Genomic DNA, 23,287 nt, shown 5'->3' with positions numbered 1-23,287 from the left:
TGCAGTGAGCCAAGATCACACCACTGCACTCCAGCCTGGGTGACAGAGTGAGACCCTGTCTACACACACACACACACACACACACACACACACGCACATGCACACACACACACAAAGTGAAGCTGCTAGGTATGATGGCTTATGCCTATAATTCTAACACTTTGGGAGGCCAAGGTGAGAGGATAACTTGAGGCAGGCTGGACAACATAGTGAGATCTCATTTCCACAAAAAATTTTAAAAAGTAGCTGGTCATGGGCCAGGCGTGGTGGCTCATACCTGTAATCCCAACACTTTGGGAGGCCAAGGCAGGTGGATCACAAGGTCAGGAGAGGGAGACCATCCTGGCTAACACGGTGAAACCCTGTCTTTACTAAAAATACAAAAAAAAAAAAAAAAGTAGGCGGGCATGGTGGCAGGCGCCTGTAGTCCCAGCTACTCAGGAGGCTGAGGCAGGAGAATGGCGTGAACGCAGGAGGTGGAGGTTGCAGTGAGCTGAGATGGCACCACTGTACTCCAGCCTGGGTGACAGAGTGAGATTCTGTCTAAAAAAAAAAAAAGGAAAAAAAAAAAAAAAAACACTGGGCATGATGGTGTGTACCTGTAGTCCCAAGTACTTGGGAAGGTGAGGGGGAAGAATTGCTTGAGCCAGCAGGTCAAGGCTGCAGTGAGCCATGAACATGCCACTACACTCCAGCCTGGGTGACAGAGTAAGACCATGTCTCTTAAAAAAAAAAAGAAAGAAAGAAAAGAAAAGGGAAGAAATGAATTAGAAAATTCAAAATGATTTAAAAGTAATGTTATAAAGGATAGCATATAAAAAAATGAATGAAGAACAGCTAAGCTGCATTTATTGGAGAGGAAATTTGGATATTAGAGTATTAGGGAAACCAAGAAAGAACTTGAGTAGGAAGAGGAGAAAGTGAAGTGCTGTAGAGAGGTGCTGGAAGTGCAGCAAGTGCATTGGCAAAACTAGGGTGATCTGTGTATAATGACAGACAGAATAGTGTATTAGACAATAGTGTCACAGGATTCACAGGGTTGCGAGCTGCAAGATGCCCGCCACAAACGTGGCACTTCTCAGACTAACCAGATTGCCTTCCTTCAAGATTGAACCAGATGCTCATTTTAACCCAATTTCACGTGGATAAAACACTAAAAGGTCAGCATAGGCTAGCGCCTCAAATTCAGTACTTTAACACAATAAACATCCTTTTCTCTCACATGGCAATCCAGTAAAGGCCTGCAGAAGGATTCTGCTCCATGTGGTCATTCAGGAGCCCAGGCTCCTTTTGTCTTGTGTCTCTGCTCTTCTCTCCATTTTTCAAATTCTGTCTACTTAGCTAGTGGGTAGGAAAGGAGAACTAGGACTGCATGAAGGACATTTTAACATTTCAGGCATAGATGTGGCACATGCCATGTAAGTTCGTATTCCATTGGCTGAAATTCAGACACATGGTCTCAACTAATTGCAAGATGTGGTCCAGCCATGTGCCCAGAAGAAAAGCAGAACGCTGGTATTTGTAAACACCAATAATCTCTACAACAGATGTCCCTGTCCTGTGTGTTGATGCTCTGGGAACCATACTCCTTTGTCGAACACTGAGCCTAACTCCAATTTATTTTCTAAGTGAATTTAGTGGTTTTTATTAAATGCTCATGGAAAGAATTTAAATTGGAGTCAAACGTGAATACTTTCTAACATTATTGAATGGAAATAAAGCATCATACAAAGGTATAAACAGAGAAAGTTTTCAAATTTCAATATGTTAGGGGAGGACAAAAGAATCTCACAAATCATTTAATTCAGTCTTCTAATTTTGCAGTTAACTAAACTGGACCAACAGACCACATCTATGTAGATAATGAGTAAGAGAGCCAGGGTTGAAACCTAATTGATATGATGTCAGGCTTTAAACTACAAACACGAATTTAACACAGCAAGACAAAAAGTCTTCATGTTATACTTTTAAAAGGCAAAGAACAGGCCAGGCGCAGTGGCTCACGCCTGTAATCCCAGCAATTTGGGAGGCCGAGGCGGGGTGGATCACAAGGTCAGGACATGGAGACCATCCTGGCTAATTCGGTGAAACCCTGTCTCTACTAAAAATACAAAAAATTAGCCAGGCGTGGTGGCGGGCATCTGTAGTCTCAGCTACTCGGGAGGCTGAGGCAGGAGAATGGCATGAACCCGGGAGGCGAAGCTTGCAGTGAGCCGAGATCGTGCCACTGCACTCCAGCCTGGGCGACAGAGCGAGACTCTGTCTCAAAAAAAAAAATAATAATAATAAATAAAATAAAAATAAATAAATAAAAAAGGCACAGAACAATTAAACAGTTTAGAAATCTAATATGTCTTTAAGTTACACGGATGCATAAAGGAACCTCATTTTAAAAAACTATTATTATCATTTTTGGAGCCAGAATCTCGCTCTGTCGCCCAGGCTGGAGTGCATTGGCACTATTTCAGCTCACTGCAACCTCCACCTTCTGGGTTCAAGCGATTCTCCTGCTTCAGCCTCCCGAGTAGCTGAGATTACAGGTGCCCACCACCATGCCCAACTAATTTGTGCATATTTAGTAGAGACACGGTTTCACCATTTTGGCCAGACTGGTCTTGAACTTCTGACCTCAGGTGATCCACCCGCCTTAGCCTCCCAAAGTGTTGGGATTACAGGCATGAGACACCGTGCCCGGCCTCCAATCTCATTTATTTTTAATAGACATTTTGCGTTTTTAGTTGATGAGATGGTAACAAGAGTCTACCAGAGAAGTGCCTGCTGTCCATGGGTTAATGAATTGGATTGTTATAGCAGTGGAGGTGGGTCTCTTTCTTTAGGAAATAGTTGATCAATTTTCTTTGGCTTTCATAATTTTAAATTTAGATCAAGTCAGATAAATGACAATATATAGCCTTTTGCTTTTAGGATAACAGTATTTTTCAGTACACATAGACTTCTTTTGCTGTGAATGTTCTTTTTTTTCTGATCTAAGTGCCACCATTTATCTTCTGTTCTTCTTCATATTTTGTATACACAAAGCCTAACTTCGGTTTGATAGTAGGAATTAAGGAGTTCCATATGAATGGATTTTCCAGACAAAGGAAGCTTACCTACGTTATTGGAATTTAATAATTTTAGAAGGAAATCTTTCTAGGCTGTGTCACCTACTTATCCATCACCTTTAAAAGAGTCTTGATATCCTCCCTTTAATACAGAGCTTAGCAATTGAGAGCAGAGATTTGAAGCCAGACTGCTTAGGTTTAAGACCTGGTTCTGACTCTTACCAGCTGTGTGACCTCAGGCACGTCACTGTCTTAGTTTCCTCATTTGTAAAATAAGAATATTAGTATATTCTTAAAGTAGTTGTGAAGATTGAAAGATAATATATGTAAGGCACTTAAGACAGTGTCTGTCTTAAGTAAGTTTATAATAATTACTAAGTATGTATTAGCTCGAGGAGTCACAGTCTACACTGTGAGAGGGGGGTTGGCAGAAGTAAGATATTAATTAATGGAATATACAAGTGCATTTACCAACTTGTGATAAGTGATAGAAAAGGAAAGTACTAAGTGCTATTAGAGTGTTAACAGGGGAACCAGATTTAGCCTGGCATTGTGTTATAGAATTCTTTACATTTTAGTTTTTCCTACTGATGTGTGAATTTTTTGAAAGCAAGAAGCATGTCTTAATCTTCCTTATGTAACTGTCAGTAAGCACAGTCTCTGGCGCATAGCAGGGGCTCGAGACTACTTTGGAAGGAGAGATTAAAGGAAAGAAAGAAAAAATTCTACAGGCATCACCCGGAGAATATAAAGATATTCCAGGCAAGTATTCTGCAGGGGGTAGAGAATTGTGCACCTTGGTGACCCTGCCACCTGCAGAGGTGCCGTACCTCCTGCACAGGGCTCAGCATCCCAGTGATTCCTGGCATCTGCAGCTTAATGAGGATGTATCCATTTATGCATTAAGGTTCATTTCCCTTGTTCAAAGCAGTCCCTCAGGTCTTCCCGGAGGACTGGTTTGCTTATTTTATATAGGATTCTTAGAATACTGCTGACATGTTTGATAATCAGAGAGTCTTGGGAAGGGGGTTGCTTATCTTGGGAAAAGACAGCAAGCTATGTTTGAAGGCAGGTTTTCTTCCTCTCTGGAGAGACTTGAGCAGTTTGAAAATAGGCTGCCTTCAGCCTTGCTTGGAATCTGGAGTGAAAGAGAAATACAGGGATGCAGCACTGAAGGATCCCTGCTGTTCTCCTGGCCTGAGGGCTGAATCGATTCTGTAGGTAACCTGGCATGAGCCTTCCACTTCATATGGGAGAGAAGGGAGGAGCAGATGGCCAGGTGCCTTGCCCCAGGTCACACAGTGGCAGAGCCTGAAGCTCTCAGACCTGCATGCTCCCAGTTTACACCCTATACCACAACACATGGGGAATGGGAAAGTGGAATCAACTTAAAAACAAAAAATCTATGAATCAAAAGCTGGGTTTGATGGTGCACACCTGTAGTCCTAGTTACTCAGAAGGCTGAGCTGGAGGATCACTTGAGCCCAGGAGTTCAAGGCTGGCCAACATAATGAGACCCTGTCTCTAAAATAATAATGATGATGATAATAACAATAATAATAAAAATAAAATCTATGAATAAGTTAGGAAAGACAAGGAAGAGACTGAATTGTGTGAACCTCCAATTTTAAATGCTGTTAACTTAGGAGAAAGACTGTTTTTTCAAAAATGTAATCAAAATAGTTGATGAGAACAACAGTAATACCAGCAAACACTTATTTGTTATTTACTTGGCATCATTCTGAGAGTTTTATATGTATAAATTCATTTAACTTCCATAACAACTTCCTGGCCTAGATTTTATTAATTTTACACGTGAGGAAAACTGAGACATGGGAGCTTAAGCAACTTGCCCAAGGTCACTAGTCGGTTGGAGAGTTAGAATGAAGATTTAGTTAAATATTTGCAGGAGCTAGCCGGGCGCGGTGGCTCACGCCTGTAATCCCAGCACTTTGGGAGGCCGAGGTGGGCGGATCACAAGGTCAGGAGATCGAGACCACGGTGAAACCCCGTCTCTACTAAAAATACAAAAAATTAGCCGGGCGCGGTTGTGGGCGCCTGTAGTCCCAGCTACTCGGGAGGCTGAGGCAGGAGAATGGCGTGAACCCGGGAGGCGGAGCTTGCAGTGAGCCGAGATCGCGCCACTGCACTCCAGCCTGGGCGACAGAGCGAGACTCCGTCTCAAAAAAAAAAAAAAAAAAAAAAAAAAATACTTGCAGGAGCTGCGCAGCGTGCTGACTGGCTGTCTTGCTGCTGCCACGGCTCTGCCCTCTGGCCGCTCACCCTGGCCCATGGATGGGGATGTCTGGCTAAGCCCAGGGCTTAATGGCCCTCTCCTGCTTTACAAAAGAACGCTGGAGTCGGGGCTCCTTGACATAAAACTGGTTTGTGTCCGTAGGTTTATGACATTACGTTTTTGTTTTTTTTTTTTTTTTTTTTTTTTTTTTTTTTTTTTTTTTTTTTTTTTTTTGAGACGGAGTCTCATGCTGTTGCCCAGGCTGGAGTGCAGTGGCGCGATCTCGGCTCGCTGCAAGCTCCGCCTCCCGGGTTCACGCCATTCTCCTGCCTCAGCCTCAGGAGTAGTTGGGACTGCAGGTGCCCGCCACCGCGCCCGGCTAGTTTTTTTTTTTTTTTTTTCTGTTTTTAGTAGAGACGAGGTTTCACCGTGTTAGCCAGGATGGTCTCGATTTCCTGACCTCGTGATCCGCCTGCCTCGGCCTCCCAAAGTGCTGGGATTACAGGTGTGAGCTACCGCGCACGGCTTGCCTTCAGCTTTCTTTACATCAGTGGAAATCCACCCCAGGTATTGGAAATAAGGACCAGAAAAAAATTAATTAACTGTGATGGAGGGATCTAGTCATTGGACCAATTTGCTTCAAGAAACAAAAGAATTATGAAAATCTCAGAATTGTTTTTTTTTTTTTGTGGCTTTTTTTTTTTTTTTTTTTTTTTTTTGGAGACTGGGTCTTTCTCTATCACCTGGGCTGGAATACAGTGGTGCAATCATGGCTGACTGAAGCCTCTACCTCCCCTGGCTCAGATGATCCTCTCACCTCAGCCTCCCTAAGCTGGGACCACAGGCATACACTACCACACCCAGCTAATTTTTAAGAAATATTTTTGCCGGGCGTGGTGGCTCATGCCTGTAACCCCAGCACTTTGGGAGGCCGAAGGGGGCGGATCATCTGTGGTCGGGAGTCTGAGACCAGCCTGACCAACATGTAGAAAGCCCCCTCTCTACTGAAAATACAAAATCAGCCGGGCGTGGTGGCACATGCTGAGGCTAGAGGCTGAGGCAGGAGAATCGCTTGAACCTGGGAGGCAGAGGTTGCAGTGAGCCGAGATCACACCATTGCACTCCAGCCTGGGCAACAAGAGCGAAACTCCATCTCAATAAAACAAAACAAAACAAAACAAACAAACAAACAAAACAGAAAAAAACAGAAAACAAAAAAAAAATTAAAAACATACTTTTGTAGAGATTACAGGCATGACCCACCACAACTGACTCAGAATTGTTTACAAGCCCTTGAGTTTGGAAAATCATCTACAGATGTTAAGATATCTCCAAATAAGAAAACATCTAAATTGAACTGAGAGCACATGGAACAACCCTGGACAGAATAAAAGTGAAAACTAGGTGAAAAAAAATTAAAGAAAGACAAGGGCATTATTGAATACTTACTATGTGCTAATCTTTGCCAGGGTGCACTGCTCTGTCCCTTTAATGTGGTCCCATTCTCACTCGTTTCCCATTCTCAGATCTTTCAACATTATTCACCTCAAAGCTATGCTAAGAGAAGCAGTTAGGATCAACAAGAGAGTCTTGCTTCATTTCAGGAGCTCCACTAAGAAGGCTCCTGGAATCGAACTTGTCCCACGCTCAGAGGAAAGGGACGGTTAGACTCTATCCTTAACTGGGACCCAGGGGAGAAGATAGACAAGACAAAGAAAGTATGGAGGAAACAGAGAAGACAAATTCTGTGTGGACTCAAAAGCAGCCTGCTGAGAACAGTAGCTGAACTGTTTTTAGCATCCTTTGGATTCCAAATGTGTCTGTGACCCAGCTACAAGAAAACTGGGCTCTTTCTGGTCATGGTCGATATCTGTATGCCCTTCCAGATGCTCAGCTGCATGAAGGCAAAACTCCATCGAGTCCAACTGTCAGGATAGCCCTCTGTGCTAATTGCACAAATAAGCAGGCTGGGATCTAGAGAGCTTATCAAAACTCACACAGCTAGTATAAGGCAGAATGAGGCCTGAAACCCAGGTCTGGGGTTTTGAAACCAAAACACTTTTCATTACTTCAGATGCTGGTTAAACATCCAGCCCAGCACACAAATGCCCTCCTGAGTTAGGATACTTGTGTGTGTGTCCGAGTTCCCCATCCCTTTTCTGCCCCTCGGTTCCTCCTCCCAGGGACACAGGGCCCTGATGTTGCCCAGGAGAAGGCCTTGCGACATCAGGAAGTCCAGGGAGAGTGACGTGACTGCTGTGCCAGGTTGAGTCAGTGGAGGAATGCAGGCGTGTCAGCGGGTTCCCAGGGACCCTTTTCATCACCGAGGCACTCAGTCACAGGCTATCAATACCATTCCAAAACAGAAAGCATCAAACAGCCCAGGCTGTGGCTTTGAGTCGCCACCGAGGTGGCCAGCACAGGAAGCATTAGCACATCTTGCTTTTCTAGGAATAAAAGAACCGCAACTGTGTCCTTGAGTGTGTTAAACAATGTTAACTAGAGGGAGGGGTCAGGAGAGAGGTATGTGTGGTGGTTTATGGGCAGGAGATGAGAGAAACCACATGGCTCATTTGCCCGGCACTAATGGATCTGAAGCGAGGAGCCAGAGGCCAAGGGCACTGCTGTCTTGAAATGAGAAGAACTGAGAACAAGGGAAGTCCATTAGTGTCATGTTTGTGTTTCTCCTCCTCTGAAGCTGGATTCCAAGCTCACAGGGAGAAACGACCAACAGTTTTCATCCTCAAGAGCTTTTTCCTGTTAGTGTCAAATTATCCCAGTAGGGAAAAGGCAAAAAAACAGCAGTATCAATGGAGGCATTCGGAAGCGTACTAGGAAGCCCCTCTCCTCTGCCCAGACCAAAGCTTGGAGGCCTTAGGAAGATGATTAAGTTGATATTTGGGGAAGGGGCTTGCTCCTTCGCCCTCGACACATGCAGATTTTCAGCAAGAGATCACCTTACCTACACAGGGTCTGAATCAAGTCCTGCTAACTAAAAAGTCATCCAAAGGCATCCAGTTCACAACGTGACCTGTTAATCAGGATAATCATGTACCTTAGCTCTGAGCCATCACTAATTTAACCAAAACAAAATTGTTTTGATCTACAGAAATCAAAAATCACATCATTAAAATAATAACATCTAATATGTACAAGCACTTACTTTGGGCCAGGCATTGTTTTAAGTGCTTTACAAGTTCTAACCCATTTCACTCTTACAGTGGTGCCAAGAAGTAGAAGATTGTCACATCTCCACTTTCAAGCAAGAACACAGACACAGTGGAGTATTTCATCATCTATTGCCACTTAACATACTGCTGCAATACTTCGTGACTTAAAACAACAATTTATTGGTATTATCCCATGTTTCTGGGAGAGCAGGAATTTGACGGGCACAGAGGAGCAGTGCTACTCTGCTCCATGGGGTCTAGGACTACAGCTGGGATGATGTGAATAGCGAGGGGCTGGCCAGGCATCTCTGTCTGCATGGTGCCTTCACAGGGCTAACTTGAGTTTTCTCCTAGCATAGTGGCCTCAGGGTAGTTGGACTTCCTCCATGGTGCCCCAGGGCAAGTGGTCCAAGAGGTCTGAGTGGAAGCTATAAGGCTTCTTGTCAAATAGCCTAAGAACCCACAGGAGGTGATTTCTGCCCCAGGCAAGTCAGTAAGACTAGCCAACATTCAGGGGAAAGGGAATTAGATTCTACCTCTAAATATGAAGATCAACAAATGTAGAAGTACTTTCAGTCTGCCACAGTAAGTAATCAAGTCATATAACTAGTAAGCTGAAAAATAGCATTTTAACCTAGACACTCTTTTGTAATTTTTAGAATTTATTTTATTTATTTTAATTTTTAATTTTGTAAGTACATAGTAGTTGTATATACTTATGAGGTACGTGTAACGTTTTGATACAAGCATGCAATGCATAATAATCACATCATGGAGAATGAATGGGTTATCCATTGCCTCAAGCATTTATCCTTTGTATTATCAACAATCCAATTATACTATTTTAGTTATTTTTAAATGTACAATTAAGTTATTATTGACTACAGTCACCCCATTGTGCCATCAAATAGTACGTCTTATTCATTCTTTCTATTTTTTGTACTTATTAACCATCCCCACCTCTCCTCTTCCCCTTCCCCCCAGTTGATTTTATTTTAGATTCAGGAGGCACATGTGCAGGTTTATTACAAGGGTATGTTGCATGATGCTGAGGTTTGGACTTCTGTTGATCCTGTCACCCAAATAGTGAATATACTACCCAATAGGTAGTTTTTTCAAGCCTCACACCCCTCCCTCCCCTTTTTGGGAGTTCCCAGTGTCCATTGTTCTCATCTTTATGTTCATGTGTACCCAATGTTTAGCTTCTACTTATCAGTGAGAACACGTGGTATTTGGTTTTCTGTATATGTGTTAATTCACTTAGGATAACAGCCTCCAACTGCAACCATGTTGCTGCATAGAACATGAGTTCATTATTTTTATGGCTGCATAGTATTCCATTAACCCAGACACTCTTAACCACTACATCTGGAAGTTGAATTTATATATCACTGACACAGATTCAGTGGATGATGGATATTCTGGCATTCATTTGTAGTTCAATTGTTTGAAAAATTTACACTTTCTTCTAGAGGTGTAATGTTTCTTTTCCTCTTTCCTTAAGTATTTGTTACACCAGCTTTGTGCCAGGCACTGTCCTAGGTGTTAGGGATAAAAAGCAAACAAACTACTGTCCCTGATTTTCAATGTTGTTATGGTTTGGCTGTGTCCCCACCCAAATCTCATCTTGAATTGTAGCTTCCATAATTCCCACGTGTTGTGGGAGCAACCTAGTGGGAGATAATTGAATCATGGGGCAGTTTCCTCTATACTGTTCTCATCATACTGAATAAGTCTCAAGAGATCTGATGGCTTTACAAGGGGAAACCCCTTTCACTTGGTTCTCATTCTCTCTCTTGCCTGCTGCCATGTAAGAACGTGCCTTTTGTCTTCTGCCATGATTGAGGCCTCCCCAGTAACGTGGAACTGTGAGTCCATTAAATCTCTTTTTCTTAATGAATTACCCAGTCTCAGGTACATCTTTATCAGCAGTGTGAAAACAGAGCAATGCAAATGTCTTGTAGTCTAATAAGGGGAACAAACATGTACTTAATTATTGTTCAGTGTAATTAATACTGCATGATAGGAACTAATATGAAGATGGGGGAGAAAACACCTAATTATAGTTTAGGGGCTAGGGAGGCTTTCCAAAGGAAATAAGGTTTGAATTACATCTTAGAGGATTAAGAGGCATTTGCCAGGTGTTACGGACTGAGCTTTTATGTCTCGTCAAAACTCTTATGTTGAAGTCCCAGTCACCAATGTGGCAGAATTTACAGATGGGGCCTTTAAGGAAGTTATTAAGGCTAAATGAGATCTTAAGGGTGGGTCCTTGATCTGATAAAATTCATATCTTTATAAGAAGAGATACCAGAGAGCTCACACTTTCTCTGCCATGTAAGGACACAGTGGGAAGGAAGCCTTCTGAAAGCTAGGAAGATAGCCCTCCCAAACACCTAATTGGCCAGAACCTTGATCCTGGACTTCTAACCTCCAGATCTGTGGAAAATAAATTTGTGTTTAAGCAACTCACTTTGTGGTATTTTGTTATGTCAGCTCCAGCTGACTAAGACACCAAATAAAAAGAGAAGGAAGAGTATTCCAAAGAGAAGCAATAACATATGTAAGTGAAATGAGACTTAACAGAACAAGGTATATGTAGGGAACCAGCAGTAGTTCACCAGGGCTGAAGCACAGGGTATTTGTGGGGGAGCAATGGTAAACAGACCAGAAAGATGCCAAAATCTAGGTGCTTGGATCTCCTAGAATTGCTGAGTTAACCAGTCCTGGGGTTGCCTGACCTCTGCATTTCTCCTTATGTGAGATAAGTTTTCATATTATTTGAACCATCTTGGCATAGTTTTCTGTCCTTTGTGTTCTAAGGTAGTTGAATCATTTATGATAAATTTTAGCTGCATGTCATGAAAGTTTCAGAATAATTATGGTTTAAATAATATAGACTTTTAATTATTTCTTAATAAAAAATTACCAGATGTTGGCAGTCCAGGCCAGACATACACTTCATGATGGCAAAGTTTAGGATCCCTTTATCAAGTTGCTATACCATTCTCAAGAGATAGCTTCAGGATCATGTCACAGGGTACAGCTATCATGTCTTCGCTCTTACCAGGAAGATGGAAGGGGACAAGGGATGCCTCACACATCTTCCTTTTTTACAGACATAGAAACCACACACACACACACACATACATACACACATGTGCACCACACACACACACACACCACTTCCACTTTATGGCATTGGGTCATATGCCATTGGAGCATGTCTGTCGCAGCTTTTCTTTTGGATATGCTTCCAGGTAAAAAAATCTGTGGGTTTTTACTAAAGAAGAAGAGGTGTAGGGATATTGAGGTGTACTTAGTAATCTCTACCACCTAGAGAATCTCCCTAAGTCATCTAGATGATGGTGTAGTTGCATGGGCAACAGTGAGGAAAGAGTGGAGATTCCCAGCGAGGATTTTGTAAAGTACTGTGAGGATGCTTCTGGTGTAACTGGAATTTTGCCGTAGTGTCTGACTTGCAGTTAGTTTCCTGCTGGAACAATATGTGTTCTTTCTCAATGTTCCTCAAACCACTTTCCTGGAGTTTTATAAAAGGCTTTCATCCTTGTTGAGAAGAGAGAGAACATAAAATAGAGAGAATATTTTGGTCAATGGCGTACATACTCTTGTTAATGCATAGTATTTAATGGTCTATAAGGTGCTTCTGTATCATATAGCTCACATGGATATAAAAAGGAAGCCATATTAAAGAATCATTCTGGTTTTGACTATTGCAGCCACTAGAATATTGATGGTAATACTCAGTTGCAGTACACCATGTTCAAATATTTACAATAGATCTCAAAGGGCTTCCTAACTCAGGGATAAAGGAGATGGTTCAACAACTGAGTCTATATGGAGATCGAGGACCTATACACTATAACAAAGCAGAATAAGATCGTTTATAAGCAAAAACATTGTGTGCTTATCAATGGAGTATAGACTATCACTTTCTCCTCTTCTTCTCACTAAGGAACTAGTGAACATCCTTAGATGGTGAATAGTTTTCTGGGGTTTCCATAACAAAGTACCATAAGTTGTGTGGCTTAAACAACAGAATTTAGGCTAGAAGTCCAAAACCAAAGTGTCAGTAGGGTGGGTTCCTTCTGGCCATGAAGGAGAATCTTTACCTCATCTATCTCCTCACTACAAGTGGTTTGCTGCTGATATTTGACTTATAAATAGCTTTCTCAGCATGTCTTCATATCGTCTTCCTTCTAGGCTTGTCTGCCTCTGTGTCCAAATCTCCCCTTTTTATAAGGACACCAGTAATATTGGATTAGGGCCCTCCCTTATAACATTTTAAGAAAATGGATTACCTCTGCAAATACCTTATTTGCAAATAAGGTCACATTCTGAGGTACTGGGAGTTAGCCATCAAATATATCTATTTTTGGGGTGATACAAGTCAACTCATGGCAGATGGGTATTACTGAAGAGACAGCTTTGCTTTTGGTTCAGTTTAGATTTGTCTTCTTCTGAGTTCTGTGGAATTTCCTCTGATGTCCTACATTCCTCCCAAGTGATGCTGCACATATTTGTTAGGGCACTGCTATCATCAGAATGTTTATTTCCTCCTCCAAATTCACATGTTGAAATCCTAACCCCCAAGGTGATGGTATTAGGAAGTGGGGCCTTAGGGAAGCAATTAGGTCATGAGGGCAGAGCGCTCATGAGTCAGATTAGTGCCCTGATAAAAGAAGACCCCAAAGAGCTAGCTCACCCCTTCCACCACATGAGAACAGCAAGTAGGTGCTATCTATAAGGAAGCAGACAATGACCAGATACAGAATCTGCTGGCACCTTGATATGGTTTGGCTATGTCCCCACCCAAATCTCACCTTGAATTGTAATCCCCATAATCCCTATGTGTCAACAGTGGGACCAGGTGGAGGTAATTGGATCATGGGGAGGTTTCCCCCATGCTGTTCTCATGATAGTGAGGTAGAGTCTCACAAGATCTGATGGTTTTATAAACATCTGGCATTTCCCTTGCTTGTACTCACTCTCTCCTGCTGCCCTGTGAAGAAGGTGCCTGCTTCTCCTTTGCCTTCTGCCATGATTGTAAGTTTCCTGAGGCCTCCCCAGCAAGGTGGAACTATGAGTCAATTAAACCCCTTTCCTTTATAAATTACCCAGTCTCCAGTATTTCTCCATAACAGTCTGAGAACAGACTAATACATACCTTGATGTTGGACTTCCTAGTCTCATTTCTGTTGTTTAAAAGCCGCACAGATTACGGTATTTTGTTATAGTATCTCAAACAGACTTCAAGAGATACTTATTAGTATATGTTATTTCTCAGAATTCACATTAAGTATTCAAATTGTATCAATATTGCTGAGGAGACTGGATCCGCCCCCCACTCCCCCCCAAAATTCCTTGCAAAATGTTAACCACTTGCTTTGCTTTTTACTATGGGAACGACTGCAGGGTGTTTCATCTTTGATTTCCTCATTTCCTCTCGACACTCTGGATGCCGATACTGTATTTGGCCTCCTCTACTTCCCCCTCTTTCCCACAATACTTGCTTTCTTTTTTTCTCTGCCAGCTGCGTGGAAAAAAAAAATGCTTTTAGTAAAAATAGTTATTTTCTGAATGGAATCTAATCTCTTCCTCCCACTAAGCTGTGGCATCTTTTGTGTAACACCATTAAACATGCCCTCTGAGCGCTCAGGGGCAGTTTCCCTTTACCAATACAATGTTCTTATCTGCTCTCATCTTATTTTTGAATAGTTAGTGATGTTTCCTGACATTCACAGCATCCCTCTGCCACCTACAGCCCCCTAATCAGGAGAATTGTGCTGATGGGGCTATGGTGGGCAGAAGGTAGTCCATCCTTGGCTTGTCTGCAGGTATCTTGTGCAGAAGCTGGTTTCATGGAGGACATGATGTCTTTCTCTATCATTCAGGGTGATTCACTTCAGGATTTTGTCTAAATTATTCAGTGAGTACTAAGCAGACAGGTGGAGAGAAACAGAGATGCAATGAGAGAGTTCAACAGATCTGTCTAGTTTTCAGGGGGCACTTGGGCTCTGATAGCTTCTTGTTCCTGCTTCAGTCTAAATCCTGAGAATCAACTTTCCTCTCCCCCCAACTTTTTAAATGGCTCTTGCAACCAAAACCACCAAAACTTATTTCTAACCATTTTTTTTAACATAATTTGTTCATCCCAACAATCTCTTGAGGCTCAGAGACCTTTAAAAGACATTCCACATTTAATATTCCACCTTAAATGGTGGAGCTGAGACTGAAATGTGATTCTTCTGATAACAAATATCATGTGCTTGACTTTAGCGTGTTATGAAGCTGTTAGTGAAAATATGCTCAGAAACAAAGCACAAGGAGATATTATCTGCTAAAAAGCTGTAGTGGTGCTGGGCAAGGAATATTTCACAGAGGTTTCCTTCATCTTTCTAATTTCATTGGATCTTCAAAGCAAACCTGGGGGATAGAGACACAAGAAACACCTTTATCTTCAGTTTTGCTTGTTATTTATTTAGGAGACAGGGTCTCATCTCACTTCATTTGCCCAGGCCTGGAGTGCAGTGATGTGATCTCAGCTCACTGCAGCCTCAACATCCCAGGCTCAGGCGATCCTCCTACCTCAGCCCCCTGAATACCTAGGACTATATCTGCAGTTTTAAATGCAGAAACTGAGCTCCTAGGCTTGGCCAAGGCCACAGAACCAGGAAATGCTTATGACAGTGATTAGATTATATTTTTTAAAGACCCTGACCCATGGGCAACACATATTTTACTTCAATAAAAAATAGGCAGGAAGACAGAAGAGGGTGAATGAAAGATGGAAAGGAGGAAGGAAGAGAAAGGAAGAAGGAAGAATGTCTTTTCACAGTCTCAAGCCATGGTCAACACTCAGTGATCAATGATTCAGTGCTGGTCACTGCCCCTTCAACCAAGGGTTCCGCCCACTCCATGTTCCGCAGTCCTCAAGCTTATTCCTTAGAAGTTTTGTGTTGGGGATACCTAAGGCTTGATTATTCTGGTACTCAGTGAGTCATCCTCTCCTCCATATGTTTATATAACAAGTCTAACCACAGCCATTGTTGCTGATTATATGCTGGAAATGACCTAACAATGTTTTATTTAATGATCTCCAACCATTTCCATCTGGCCTGTGGGTGGCTGCAGAGTCATTATTCATCAGTGGAACTTTGCAAACACAAACACACATGTATGTATGTAATAAAACCTCAATGATTTACACTAATTGGAGAGAAGACCTATTTGAGTTAACAAAAAGTAAGAAACGCTGTTTTATTACTTTCAAGCCCATGATGTAATTAACCACTTAATGAGCATGTGGCTTGGTGGAAAGCACTAGAATAGGAGTCTTCTGAGCTGGACCTTGATAAGGAGAGAAATGAGATAAATGTGGATATGTGGTCTGGGTCACACAAGATGCAAGACCGGAGCATGGTGACCACATCTCAGGGTCTGACTTATAGGTCCAGATATGTAAAATTGCTGGTACTGCAAGAAGTAATCTACTCTGTGAGGTTAAAAGGCATGTCCAAGTGCATGCAACAAATACATGAATCATGTGGAACAAAATTATATGTGACTGAAACAAAATTTAATGCTGATTTGTTAGTTTTATCTGAAGTCATTTTTCATGTGGACCAATATATATGTTGGCTAACTAGTACATTATCATCTTTCATTTAGGAAAGTTCTCAGCATAAATCAATTTTAATCAATAAGATTGCATTCTGTTGCAAGTTACAACAACTACAATTCAAAATAGGTGACACAAATGGGGGTTTCTAGAAAAGGAAATTCAGAGTGAGACCTGGAGTTGGATTGAATAGGCCTTTAACAACATTATCAAAGTCTGATTTTTGTTTGTGTGTTTGTTGTATGTGTGCTGTGGGTGCATGTGTGCACACAGACATGCCTTGTGTCTGCCTTCTGCAGTGTCATGTTTACTCTAAGGCTGGTTTCTCTTATGGTGGCAAAACAGCTGCATTGCTTTACATTTGTGTACCACATGGCCCAGAATGGAGTGAGACTCAGAGAGAGGGAGGGAGAAAGGGCAAGAGTGGTAGGAAAGGAGAGGAGAGTGGGGGAAAAAGGAACTGGGGGTGGTCCTGACAAACATTACTCTTAGAAAAGTGCATGGGAAGCAGCATAGAATCAGAGAGGAAAGAATTTCCTGGATGAAAATAGCCACTGTTATCCAGCTCATGGCATTACCTCTCTTGGACAGGGATGGAGGCAACATGGCCAATTCATGTTCTTTCATTGCCCATTTCTAGTCCCAATGCAAGCTAAGCCTTCTTTTCCATTACCATCTTAGGAAGATTACAGTGAAATTCATTAGACCACAGCTCTTCCCGCCACCATAACTTGTATTCTAGTTACACCTTCCTGAAAATGTATCTCAATTACTTTCACTAGACTTGGAAAGATCCATGTTTATTGGCTCTTAGGTGATAGATCTTTTCCCATTTTGTATAGATCCCTACTGGTTTCCTTCTCGAGAGAGATTCCTAGTCAACAAGTTCTGGGGAACATTAAGTTAACTTAGTAAGTCTTTTCTGTGTGGAAGCCACTGAAATAAACTTAAAGTAACACACATACATTATTTCATCTGATCTACAGAAGGCATTATTCTCATTTAGAAAGGTTAAGGATCCAGCCCAAATTCCCACAGCCTCTGAAAGATAGATCCATGGCTTCCCACATGTATTACAGTCTTTTGAGAAGTAAAGTACAGACATTAGTTTCAGCTCTGCCATTATCCATGTGTGTGGGCCTGCTTTCTTCATCTGTAAAATGATGGGGGTGGATTAGATGATTTTTGAGATTGTGTCTGATTCTAAGATGCTATGCATTTATGTTTGCATGCATGGATGCTTTGCATTTATGTAACATTTTACTTAGTCTGCTTTTCCTAAGTAGATAAACTCAGGTATAATTAGTAATGTGTAATAGGCAAATAAATTTGGCAGAGACTTGAAAAGTCTTTATTTCTTTTAGCTGTTTAACTATTGCTCTTGAAAATATTTGGAAAATCCCAAAAGAGAGACTCCAACTCCACTGTGGTGGAGTGTGGGAGCCACAAATCAGAGACTGACTTACCTTGGGGATATCCAGAATCTTTTCCCATTAAAAATAGTTTCCTTGTCTTCTCTGAGGCCTCTTATGGCTTTGATGGATCAAGGAAGAGCTTCTTCATAGCATCTGAATAGTGACTGAGCTGAACTTTTATCACATGGGTTTATCTTTTTAAAAATGAGATGTGAATATTCTCAACAGGGAAGAAAATTAAATAAATCCACCCAGGCATGGTTAAAGTTACACTTGTGTAGTAACGGTTGTTCTTTTTTTTCCCTAGTACTCTCTACTTTGATTGTCAGATACAAGGCAGGGCAGTGGCTACTGAGCCTCGATCCCTACTGTGTGGTATAAGAAGGAGAAAGTTTAAACATATCCAGGCAATTTTAAAAAATAACATGGGCTTTTTTATGTTTTATTTTTTTGAGACAGGGCCTCACTCTGTTGCCCAGGCTGGAGTGCAGTGGCATACTCTCAGCTCACTGCAGACTTGACCTCCTGGGCTCAAGTGATCCTCCTGCCTCAGCCTCCAGAGTAGCTGGGACTACAAGGGCACCCCACCAAGCCTGGCCAATTACTTTTCTTTTCTGTATTTTTTGTAGAGATGGGGTTTTCCCATGTTGCCCAGGCTGATCTCAAACTCCTGGGCTCAAGCAATCCATCCATCTTGGCCTCCCAAAAGGCTGGGATTATAGGCCCGAGCCACTGTACCCAGTCTAGGACTTTATTTTCTTAGAGCAGTTTTAGGTTCACAGCAAAATTGAGAGAAAGGAAGATTTCTCATATATGCCTGCCCCTGTATGTGCATATCTTCCCCCAACATCAACATCCCCCACCAGAGGAGTACATTCGTTACAGTTGAGGAACCTGGTTTAGTACATCATTGTTACCAAAAGCCCATGTCACCCAGGTAGTAAGCGTAGTACCCAATAGGTAGTTTTTCAACCCCTGCCCCCAACTTTTTCTTTCCTATCTAGTAGTCCCCAGTGTCTCTTGTTCCCATCCTTGTGTCCATGTGTACCCAATGTTTGGCCCCCACTTACAAGCAAGAACATGTGGTATTTGGTTTTCTGTTCCTGTGTTCATTTGCTTAGGATAATGCCTTCCAGCTGCATCTATATTGCTGCAAAGGACATGATTTTTTTAATGGCTGTGTAGTATTCCATGGTACATATGTATCACATTTTCTTTTCTTTTCTTTTTTATTGACAGGGTCTCACTCTGTCACTCAGGTTGGAGTTCAGTGGCATGATCAGAGATCACTGCAACCTCAAACTCCTGGACTCAAGCAATCCTCCTGCCTGAACCTCCAAATAGCTGGGACTACAGGCATGCACCACCACACCCAGCTAATTTTTGAATTTTTTGTAAGGATGGGGTTCTCACTATGTTGCCCAGTTTGAGCCCAGGTCTTGAATTCTGGGCTCAAGCAATCCTCTCACCTCAGCCTCCCAAAGTGCTGGGATTACAGGTGTGAGCCACCATGTCAGGCTGACCACATTTTCTTTATCCAATCCACTGTTGATGGGCATCTAGGTTGATTCCATGTCTTTACTATTATGGATAGTGCTGCAATAAACATAAAAATGCATGTGTTTTTTTTTTTTCTAGAATAATTTATTTTCCTTTGGGTATATACCCAGTAGTGGGATTGCTGGGTCAAATGATAATTCTGTTTTTAGTTCTTTGAGAAATCTCTAGACTGCCATCTACAGTGGCTGAACTAATTTACATTCCCACTAACAATGTGTAAGTGTTCTCTTTTCTCTATAGCTTTACCAGCATCTGTTATTTTTGGTCTTTTTAATAGCCATTCTGACTGGTGTAAGTTGATATCTCATAGCAGTTTTGATTTGCATTTCTCTGATGATTAGTGATGTTGAGCATTTTTTCATATGTTTGTTGGCTGCTTTCATGTCTTCTTTTGAGAAGTGTCTCTTCATGTCCTTTGCCCACTCTTTAATGTGCTTATTAGTTTTTTTGCTTATTGAGTTGTTTACATTCCTTATAGATTCTGGATATTAAAACTGTGTCAGATGCATAGGTTATGAATATTTTCTCACATTATATATATGGTCTAATTACCCTGTTGATAGTTTTTCTTGATATGCAGAAGCTCTTTAGTTTAATTAGGTCCCACTTGTCAATTTTTGTTTTTTTTATAATTGCTTTTACGGACTTAGCCATAAATTTTTTGCCAAAGCCAATGTTGAGAAAGGTATTTCCTATTCTTTCTTCTAGGATTATTATAGTTTGAGGTCTTGCATTTAAATCTTTAATCCATCTTGAGTTAATTTTTGCATGTGGTAAAAGATAGGGGTCCGGTTTCCTCCTTCTGCATATGGCTAGCCAGCTATCCCAGCACCATTTATTGAACAGGGAGTCCTTTTCTTTTCTTTTTAAGATGGAGTCTTGCTCTTTGGCCCAGGCTGGAGTGCAGTGGTGCAATCTCGGCTCACTGCAACCTCCACCTCCTGGTTTCAAGCAATTCTCCTGCCTCAGCCTCCTGAGTAGCTAGGATTACAAGCACACACCACCATGCCCGGCTACATTTTGTATTTTTTTTTAGTAGAGATGGGGTTTCACCATGTTGGCCAGGCTGGTCTTGAACTCCTGACCTTGTGATCCACCGCTTCAGACTCCCAAAGTGCTGGGATTACAGGAGTGAGTCACCGCGCCCGCCCCGGAGTTCTTTTCTCATTGTTTTTGTCAGCTTTGTTGGTCAGATGACTGTAGATGTGAGGCTTAATTTTGGGCTCTCTATTCTGTTCCATTGGTCTACATATCTGCTCTTATACCAGTACCATGCTATTTTGGTTACTGTAACCTTATAGTAGTTTGAAGTCAGGTAATGTGATACCTCTGGCTTTGTTCTTTTTGCTTCGAAGTTCTTTGGCTATTTGTGCTCTTTTTTGATTCAATATCAATGTTAAAATGTTTTTTTTTTTTTTCTAAATCTGAGAAAAAATATGTTAATAGTTTGATAAGGATAGCATTGAATCTGTAGATTGCTTTAAGCAGTATGGCTATTTCAACAGTATTAATTCTTTCAATCCATGGGTATGGAATGTTTTTCCATTTATTTGTCATCTGTAATTTCTTTCAGCAATGTTTTGTAGCTCTTCTTATAGAGATATTTTACCTCCTTGGTTAGATGTATTCCTAGGTATTTTATTTTTGTGTGTGGCTATTGTAAATGGAATTGTGTTCTTGATTTGGCTCTCAGCTTGAATACTACTGGTGTATAGAAATGTTACTGATTTGTGTTCATTGATTTTGTATCCAGAAACTTTACTGAAGTTATTTATCAGTTCTAGGATACTTTTGATAGAATTTCTTGGGTGTTGTAGGTATAGAATCTTATCAACAGAGAAGAGAGATAATTTGACTTCTTCATTTTTTATTTGGATGCCTCTTACTTTTTTTCTCTTGCCTGATTGCTCCTGCTCAGACTTCCAGTACTATGTTGAATAGGAGTGGTGAAAGTGGGCATCCTTGTCTTGTTCCTGTTCTTATGGGAAATGCTTCCAGCTTTTGTTTATCAGGGAAATTTAAAAAATGCTACTTACATTTGTGGGCCAATTGGCTTAGTCAAGAAAATGGGAGTTTCAAGTCAAGGCTAAGTGAAAAGAAAGAAAGAAAGAAAGAAAGAAAGAAAGAAAGAAAGAAAGAAAGAAAGAAAATAGTGCAATTTTAATTTGCCTTCTCTCTCAGTCTTTTTTGCCTGCCACAAAATTAGTTTAGTAGGGCAGTGAGCACCAAACCTGGAGTTAGTCCAGAGTTGAAACCTCAAGTTCTGCCGCTTCCTAGTTGTGTGACCTTTCAGCTCAGACATTATACTGTTGTTGGTTGTTTTCCATCACCGTAAGTTTGATATGGGACTTTTTCCTGCTTTTCTTTCTTTCTTTCTTTCTTTCTTTCTTTCTTTCTTTCTTTCTTTCTTTCTTTCTTTCTTTCTTTCTTTCTTTCTTTCTTTCTTTCTTTCTTTCATCTTTCCTTCTTTCTTTCTTTCCTTCTTTTCTTTCCTTCCTCCCTCCTTTCCTTCCTTCCTTCCTTCCTTCCTTCCTTCCTTCCTTCCTTCCTTCCTTCCTTCCTTCCTTCCTTCCTTCCTTTCTTTCTTTCTTTCTTTCTTTCTTTCTTTCTTTCTTTCTTTCTTTCTTTCTTTCTTTCTTCCTTTCTTCCTTTCTTCCTTTCTTCCTTTCTTCCTTTCTTCCTTTCCTCCTTTCCTCCTTTCCTTTCCTCCTTTCTTCCTTTCTTCCTTTCTTTCTTTTTGACTGAGTCTTCCTCTCTCCCCAGGCTGGAGTGCGGTGGTGCTATCTCGGCTTACTGCAACCTCTGCCTCCCTGGTTCCAGAGATTCTTCTGCCTCAGCCTCCTGAGTAGCTGGGATACAGGCGAGCACCACCACGCCCGGCTAATTTTTGTATTTTTAGTAGAGACGGGGTTTCACCAAGTTAGCCAGGATGGTCTCAATCTCTTGACCTCGTGATCTGCCTGCCTCGGTCTCCCAAAATGCTGGGATTATAGGCCTGAGCCACCGCGCCCAGCCCTGCTTATTTTCATGCCTACAAATTTTTGATTGAAGAGCAGACATTGCTCATGTTATGTTTTGGAAGGCGGATTTTTTTTCCAATCCTTCAAATACTCATTAGGCTTTATTCTGGGATGTAACTAAGTTACTTGGAAACAAATTGATCCTTTTGACTTGCTTTTAATCTTTGTCAGGAAAGACCAGATCAGTTTTTAGTATAGGATTAATTTAGCCTCATTGGCAAGGTGATAACTTTGGAGTACTCTATTTTGTACCCCATATCTTAGGAGGTCTTTTACTCTTTCTAGTAGAAAAAGAATATTCCCTGACCCTGAGTGAGTTCTGGAGATTGCTTTTTTCTGATGGTTCTCTCCCGGCTCGGTAGTTTCTTTACACATGTGTGCTGATTAGTGTAGACTAAAGATGCAAGGGGTCCCTCTGCATCTCTTTGTAGTTGTCTCCTTTACAGTACTCTGCCCAGAAATTTTAGCTGCCTGGCCTCCCAGTGCTCCAAACATTGTGTCCTTAAATTGCTAGGCTCCGTTTGGTTCCTCCCTCCTGTGATACAGCCTGGAAACATCCCCAGACGATGAGCTAGGGCATCACAGGACTCATCTTTTTGTTTCCCTTCACTTAAGGATCGCTGTCCTGCTTTGCATGTTTCTCAGTGTCTGAAAACCAATGTTTCATATGTTTTATTTAGAGTTTTATTTTTTTAAGGTGGAAGGGTAAATCCAGTCCCTGTTAGTCTATTGTGGCAAGAAGCAGAAGTTCACATCCCTACTTTAGGAACCGCAGCCCCACTTCTCACCAGCTATGTGGACCTAGGCAAGTTACATAACCTCCTGATACTCGGTTTCTTCCGTGGTAAAGTGTAAACTTATAGTAATACCTATTCATAGTAGGGTAGTTAGAATTGAGTAAAATAATCTATATGATGTACTTAGTCTGTTGCTTGGCACACAGCAAGAAGTTATAAAATTCTAGCAATGATGATGATATTGATGCTTAGAAAACATCTGTTTATGGTGAACTCAAAGCCACAAGTTTCTCAATGCCATAAGTTTCATGTCTATAAAATGTCCCGGGCTGACCGGGCGTGGTGGCTCATGCCTGTAATTCCAGCACTTTGGGAGGCCAAGGCGGGCGGATCCCTTATAAAAGGAGAATTTAATTCCCAGTGATAGTTCCCACATGGAGTAAAT

Source organism: Macaca mulatta, chromosome 1 (assembly GCF_049350105.2).
Source record: "Macaca mulatta isolate MMU2019108-1 chromosome 1, T2T-MMU8v2.0, whole genome shotgun sequence".
NCBI classification, from domain to species: Eukaryota; Metazoa; Chordata; class Mammalia; order Primates; family Cercopithecidae; genus Macaca; species Macaca mulatta.
The sequence above is the reverse complement of the archived record's forward strand: the minus strand, read 5'-3'. Positions refer to the sequence as shown.